A 7,835-nucleotide genomic window follows, 5' to 3' on the forward strand; every position below is an offset into this window, starting at 1 on the left:
TTTGATAAAACCATAAAACCTTTATTGTTATTTCTGATGAGTGTTTCATTCGTCAGGGTTCTGTGCTATAGTTGTATTCACAGGATGCTTTTTTAGGACATGGTGATGCCTTCTAAAACTGAATTCAAGTACATTATACACAAACATCACTTTTTATTTCTACTAAAATATGAATATTTTTTGTATAGAAGAAAAATAAATTTAAATTTTTTGGTGTGCCAATATTCCAGATTTTTAATACTATCTTTATTTAAACACCACAATTATAAACATGATTGTAGTTGGGTTTCAGTCATAAATAGAACACTCCCCTTCACCAGACCACATTCCCATCACCAATATCCCTATCTCCATTCTCCTCACCCCCGCCTTATTAAAGATAGGCTTTCTATTTCCCCCACTCACTGACATTGTTATAATAGTTTTCAGTGTAGTTATTTCTCTAACTGCGCTCACCACTCTTTGTGGTGAGCTTCATTTATATCGTGAGCTGGTCCTTCCAGCCCTCATCTCTGGGAATAATTTCAATAATGTCTTTTATTTTTCTTAAAACCCATAGATGAGACTTTTCTATGCCTCTCTCTCCCTCTGACTTATTTCACTCAGCATAATAGGAAAATTTCATGACTTCATCTCTCCTGACAGCTGCAGAATATTCCATTGTGTATATGTACCACAGTTTCTTTAGTCATTCATCTATTGAAGGGCATCTTGGTTGTTTTCAGAGTCTAACATAGGTGTGAGGAAGAGATTTTTGTATTGCATTTTTGTGTCCCTAGGCTATTTCCCTATGAGTGGTATAGTTGTGTCATATGGAACTCAATTTCCAATGTTTTGAGGAATCTCCCTAGTGTTTTCCATGAGGACTGGACTTGACAGTATTCCCACCAGCAGTGAATAAGTTCCTTTCTCTCCACATCCCCAACAGTACTGATTGTTCTTGTTCTTTGTGATGTGTGCCAGTCTCTGTAGCACAAGCACAGTATTTAATTATCATTCTTTTGTGATTTCCTAGGCCTTTCCTTGCTTGCCCAATATTCTTAGTCATTCCTCAAGGTTTTCAAATCCTGCTGTACATCTTCTTATTTCTCATTTCTTTTTTCTTCCCAACTGACTACAAGAAACTTAGCTTTCAAGATCTACCTTTGGGAAGACTTCCTATGGCCATTTTATTTCCATGCACTGTTTTTATTTACCTTTACAAACTAACTACTCACTGCTAGCAATGAACTCCATAGACCCTGTGTCAAAGGCTTGATTTTGAGTCCTGACAATAAGTTTCTAATTTCGAATCAGTAATTGAATTGGTATTATTTATTATATTGATATTATATCCATCAATGTATATTAATATTATATATTACATTTATATTTATTATTTTATTTCATTTTCCTCCCTACTAAAAAAAATTTGCAGTATATAGATGAACTATGAGTTGTACTTCCAGTGAAACAGTGATGCTATATTTTTATTGTTTTTTTTTTTAATTTTTTATTGGGTTTTGGGTCCAGACCCGGCAGTGCTTGAGGATACTCTTAGATCTGCACTAAGAATTAGCTCCTGGCAGGCTCAGGGAACCATATGGGATGCTGGGATCAACCCAGCTTGACAGCATGCAAGGCAAACGCCATACCTGCTGTGCTAATATTCTAGCCCCACCTCTTTTAAATACTTTATCAGTGGTTTTCACTAGGTATGTTAACTTTTATCTCAGTGCTGATGTGCAGATATGTGGTTTTGTGTATAATATAGCTATGATTTTATATTAAATCTACCACTGAGAGTTTGTCACGTGGGATGTTTTTCTAAATAGTCTTGTGGAGTCAGTGATACTCATCTCCAATCTTTTGAATTCATAGTTGATTTCATAAAAAGCCTCCTATCCTTGGTCACCTAACTACATATTAAATCTATAGTGGGTGGTTTTTTTTGTCTTGTTTGTTTTCTAAGGCTTAGAAGACAGAGAGGAGTGGATTATAACAAACTATAGATACTAAATACTACTTCCCACAAAAACAGCTTCTTAAAATTTGTTTAACCATTATACAAAATTTAGGTTTTAATTGCTATTTTGATTTGGCACTGTAACATACTCATAGGCATTGTACCTGAAGTTTCCATTTTATTTAAGTTGCCAAGCAATATTTTTAAGCCCAGATTAGTATCTCTCAGTAGAATCCTGTTTGGAATAAAAGCTATTCAATTCCAAATGCAATTATTTAATTGCATTATGCAATAATATTTATAAAGAGAGGAACTAGGGAGGCTCAAGAGATATGCTTTAGATTCTGTTCTTACTGTAGGCCACCCTTGATTCATTTTGCATTTTGAAACATTAATAAGAGAATTATTCTACTAAAAAATACTAAAGTAAATAAAATAATTTAAAATTTAGTTAAAAATTTAAAAATAGGGGCCGGCGAGGTGGCAGTAGAGGTGTCTACTTTACAAGCGCTAGCCAAGAAAAGGTCGCGACCGCGATTCGATCCCCGGCATCCTATATGGTCCCCCCAAGCCAGGGGCAATTTCTGAGTGCTTAGCCAGGAGTAACCTCTGAGCATCAAATGGGTGTGGCCTGAAAAAAACAAAAAAGAAAAAGAAAAAAAATGTTTAAAATAAATTGCTGTTTAATAAAAATTTAGAACTTTCGAGTTTGGGGGCCCAGAGCAGTGGCACAAGTGGTAGGGCTTCTGCCAGAGATGGGTTCCCCCGAGTCTCATATGGTTCCCCCAAACCAGGATAGTTTCTGAGTGCATAGTCAGGAGTAACCCCTGAGCACCAATGGTTGTGGCCCCAAAACCAAAAACAAAACAAACAAACAAAAAAAAACAACCCAACCAAAAGAAAAAGTACTTTTGGGTTTTGGTGGGGTGAGCACATCCAATGGTGCCCAGGGTTTACTCATGTCTTTGTGCTCAGGAATCACTTCTTGTGGGCTCTTTGGACCATATAGGATTCTGACCATCAAATGTACAAAACAAGTTATAACAAAAGTTACAAATTTTAATTAAGTGATGTGTTCTAATCTATTTTTTGTGTGTAGGTCATAGTTAGTTGAGTGATTTGCCTATAACAGTACCAAATCTTTTTGTCTGACAAAAGAATATTGATGTCAGGGCTGTGGACCCATTTGGAACTGTCTTAATTTGATTTCTTATAGTTCTCTAAATACTATCTCTGAAATATTTAATTATCAGTTTAGCTACTGTTCAACCTCACTACCACTACTACTGCCAGTGATAAACAAATCTTTTCTTTTATGTCACTTGATACTTCATATCTGTCTAGAGATTTTGTTCATTTGGAGAAGAAAATGGAGGGCTGGAGAAATAGCATGGAGGTAGGGTATTTGCCTTGCATGCAGAAGGACAGTGGTTCAAATCCCGGCATCCCATATGGTTCTCTGAGCCTGCCAGGAGCGATTTCTGAGTGTAGAGCCAGAAGTTACAACTGAGCACTTCTGGGTGTGACCTCCCACCCCAGAAAGAAAGAAAGAAAGAAAGAAAGAAAGAAAGAAAGAAAGAAAGAAAGAAAGAAAGAAAGAAAGAAAGAAAGAAAGAAAGAAAGAAAGAGAAGAGAGAGAGAGAGAGAGAGAGAGAGAGAGAGAAAGAAAGAAAGAAAGAAAGAAAGAAAGAAAGAAAGAAAGAAAGAAAGAAAGAAAGAAAGAAAGAAAGAAAGAAAGAAAGAAAGAAAGAAAGAAAGAAAGAAAGAAAGAAAGAAAGAAAGAAAGAAAGAAAGAAAGAAAGAAAGAAAGAAAGAAAGAAAGAAAGAAAGAAAATGGAATCTATTATACTGAGTGAAATAAGGTGAAATAAGTCAGAGACACAGAATAGTCTCACTCAGCTATGGTTTTTAAGAAAAATTAAAGACATTATTGTAATAATGCCTAGAGGCAATAGAGATGAAGGCCAGAAGGACCGGCTAAGAATATGAAGCTCACCACAAAGAGTGGTGAGTGCAGTTAAGAAAATAAGTACACTAGCAGCTAGCATGTCAATGTTAATAAGTGAGAGAAGTAGAATGTCTGTCTCAAATGCAGGGGTGGGAAGGAGAAAGGGGGGCATTGATGGTGAGAATGTTGCATTGGTGAAGGGGGTGTTCTGTTTATGACTGAAACCCAACTATAATCATGCTTATAATCATGATGCTTATATAAAAAGTTTATGAAGGAGGAGGAGGAGGAAAAGAAGAAGAAGAAGAAGAAGAAGAAGAAGAAGAAGAAGAAGAAGAAGAAGAAGAAGAAGAAGAAGAAGAAGAAGAAGAAGAAGAAGAAGAAGAAGAAGAAGAAGAAGAAGAAGAAGAAGAAGAAGAAGAAGAAGAAGAAGAAGAAGAAGAAGAAGAAGAAGAAGAAGAAGAAGAAGAAGAAGAAGAAGAAGAAATTATCTGGGTGGGAGTGCAAAAATTTTTGTAAAAATGGTCTGCAATAGAAAGAGTATAGGGACTAAGGCGCTTGTCTTGCATGACTGACCTGATTTTATTCTTTGAACCATGTAGGCTCTCTAAGTACTTCCAGGAGTGACCCATGGGCTCTATCAGTTGTGGCCCAAATACCCTTACTCAATACCCCCAAAAAGAAATGTATGGGTCAGAGAGATAACTTAACTGGCTGGGGATATGCTTTGCATGCTGAATAACTGAATTTGGTCCCTAGCACCACATGGATTCAGCCCTGGAGCATTGCCAAGTATATCCCAAAACACGAAAAGGCAAAAAAAATGTTATCCTAAAACCCTTCCTATTTCTTTTATGTACTCTTTGTTTGTTCACTTGGTTTTCTTGTTTGTTTTTGAGCCACACCTGATTCTTCTCAGAGTTTACTCCTGACTTGTGCTCAGAATCACTCCTGACATGTTTGGGGGACCTTATGTGGTTCCAGTAATTGAACTGTGGTTGATCACATGCAAGGCAAGTGATTACACATAATTACACCCAGTGTAATTCTCTGTAGCTATTTAATCTATGTTTAACTTAATAAAGTAATGTAAGCAGTTTCTGGAAATGAGTTTCAAGAAGGACTAAGACCACAAAATGACATAAGTTAGCTAATATTTAAACACCAACACAAAAGTAGTTCAAGTTGAACTCATGGAAAATCTGGATGGAGGTCTGGATTTACTTTCTTTTCCCTCACATCTTTCTGAGATTGGAGATCCCAAAATACTAGTTTAGTAGGCATCAAATTCCACACCATATACATTCATGAACCTCACTTGCGATTTGAATACTACATTGTAGGGCTAGAAGGACCTCTTTTACACCTAAAAGAAGTGAGCTCCCACAAAGAAATAGATCTCCTGCAAGTGTTGTGAAGTGTTTCAAGTCAGCTGTTTCCTGTTTTTCTTTTTCTTTTTTTTTCTTTTTTTTTTTTGCCTAATATTTTTCAAGGACATCAGTGAAATGAGAAAAAGAGTCATCTCAAGAAGGAGAGAGTGCTGACATTTTCCTGCACTACCCTTCATAGTCACCTGGAAGAAATGCTTGGTGGTCATGGCTGATAAAATCTGCCACAACTCCCAAACATTCATATCCCAAGAGTCATACTTTGCAGTCATTACACTGCAATTTATTTTTACTTGATATTTACAGTGCAGAAATTTTACCTTATGACCTAATTTCATAAAGACCATGGCTATATTGTGGAATAAAGAATTACTCTTTGCAGAAGAGCACATACACAGTGGTACTCATGATTTACTCTTGGTTCTGAACTCAAGAATAAATCACCTTTGGCAGGCTAAGGTGACCATATTGTAACCTAGAGATTGAGCTTGTGTTAACAGGGTATAAAGCAAGTGCCCTACCCACTGTACTATCTCTTAAGTCCCACTTGGTGCTTTCTGTATAGACAGGAGTCTCCTGATATGATAGTGTCTAGGAAGAAGAGCTAGGATATTTTCAGTGGTCTTTCATAGTCATATCATAGCCTTTGCTTATAAAGGATGCTTTCCTTTTCTGTAGAGGTTCTAGCCTTTTCCTGGGGCCAAAGCATCTGTATCTCCATGACTTTCCAGGCCTTCATACTTTTAGGATGGTGCAAGAATAACTTTCTCAAACACATAAAAATATGAGAAATAACTATAACAAGTGGAAGCAAAGTAAAACAATGCTAAATGACAGCTTGATTAAAGAGAATATAAAGGAGGAAATAAAGATTCCTGATAACTAATGAGAAGGAAGAAGCAATTTGCCAGAATCTATAGGAAATATCAAAAGCTGTGCTGATTGGGAAATTCATGATGATACACACCAATAAAAAGAAAGAAGAAAAAGCTCAAAGTAACTACTAAATACAGGTCTTAAGTACCTGGAGAAAGAATAACCAACAAATCTCAAAGGTATACAAGGCAAGGAATAATAAAAACGAGAGCAGAAATCAATAACATAGATATCAGAAAACAATACAAAGAGTCAATAAAACCAGAGCCAATATTTTAAAAGAGCAAACAAGATAGGCAAAACTTTGGCTAGAGTCATAAGAGAAAAAAGAAAAAAAAATGTTCAAGTAAATCAGGTTAGAGGTGAAAGGGGAAAAAAGACAACAAACCCCACTGAAATTCAGAGTAACTTTTTAAATCTACATTGTGAGAGGTTCTCTGCCAGCAAAACTAGCATCCACATCAGGCAAGTGTTCCTGGCAGCCTCTTACCAGAACTAACCAATCCCTCCCAAACTCGGGCAGTTAGCCAGGAGATTGGGATGTTTTAAACAGGAGAGCAGGTGCACTTCCTCTGTTGACTCTGCCTCTTTCACTCAACATATGTTCCATGGACAACAAAAGTTATTAAACTGTGGTGTTTTTTTTCTGGGTCAGTGACTTCTGCAATAAGGTAAGAATGAAAGCTGCTGTATTCCCAGGAGACTAAATTCAGTCTGTGCTGCAATTGTTTTTGTTTTGTTTTGTCTGTTTGTTTGTTTTTTGTTTGGTTGATTGGTGGTACTCGGATCTGAGTTCAGGGATCACTTCTATCCAGGCTTAGAAACCATATGCAATGTTGTGCTCTGACAGAGATCTAATTTGAGGAAGTCACTTTGAAAGCAAGCGATTGAACCCTTGTGCTATCTATCTGGCATTCTGCTATTATTTTTTCCTAAGGTCTAGTCATGGAACAAAGATAGTTGTCTTGCATTTCCGTAGAATAGGAATTGAAGAGGTAGAGTGTTTTATGGAGAAAGGGGAACGAAAGTTAAACTTACTTTCGGAGATCTCCAAAGACTGAAAAGTAAAAGTGGGAGTGTGGGTCCCTAAGATGTTATTACACAGAGTCACTCCAGGTCTGAGATTTTTGACAGAGAACGAGGGCCTGAATGGGTAAAATAAACACTATATGATAGGTAAGTCAATTGAGATGAAGGGGCTTAAAATAAAATTTAAATATTCTTTCTGAAGACAACATTAATAACTAAAATATAAAGCTCAGGAAAGCAAGCATTTTTGTGTTTCCCTTCATGACATACTAATTTCTACCACTTACAATGATGCCTATGAGTAATAAATTCTTTTTTTTTTTTTTTTTTTTTTTTTGGTTTTTGGGCCACACCCTGTGACGCTCAGGGGTTACTCCTGGCTATGCGCTCAGAAGTTGCTCCTGGCTTCTTGGGGGACCATATGGGACGCCGGGGGATCGAACCGCGGTCCGTCCTAGGCTAGCGCAGGCAAGGTAGGCACCTTACCTCCAGCGCCACCGCCCGGCCCCGAGTAATAAATTCTTAATAATAGTCACCAGATGGCCAAAGGTGGAGTATGTTACTGGCAAACAGTATGAAGGTTTAATATGGGAACCAAAGATATTGTGCATCAGGTTGGTTATTTATCTCACTTGTGGTCAACTGTATT

This window comes from Suncus etruscus, chromosome 13 (assembly GCF_024139225.1).
Source record: "Suncus etruscus isolate mSunEtr1 chromosome 13, mSunEtr1.pri.cur, whole genome shotgun sequence".
Taxonomy (NCBI): Eukaryota; Metazoa; Chordata; class Mammalia; order Eulipotyphla; family Soricidae; genus Suncus; species Suncus etruscus.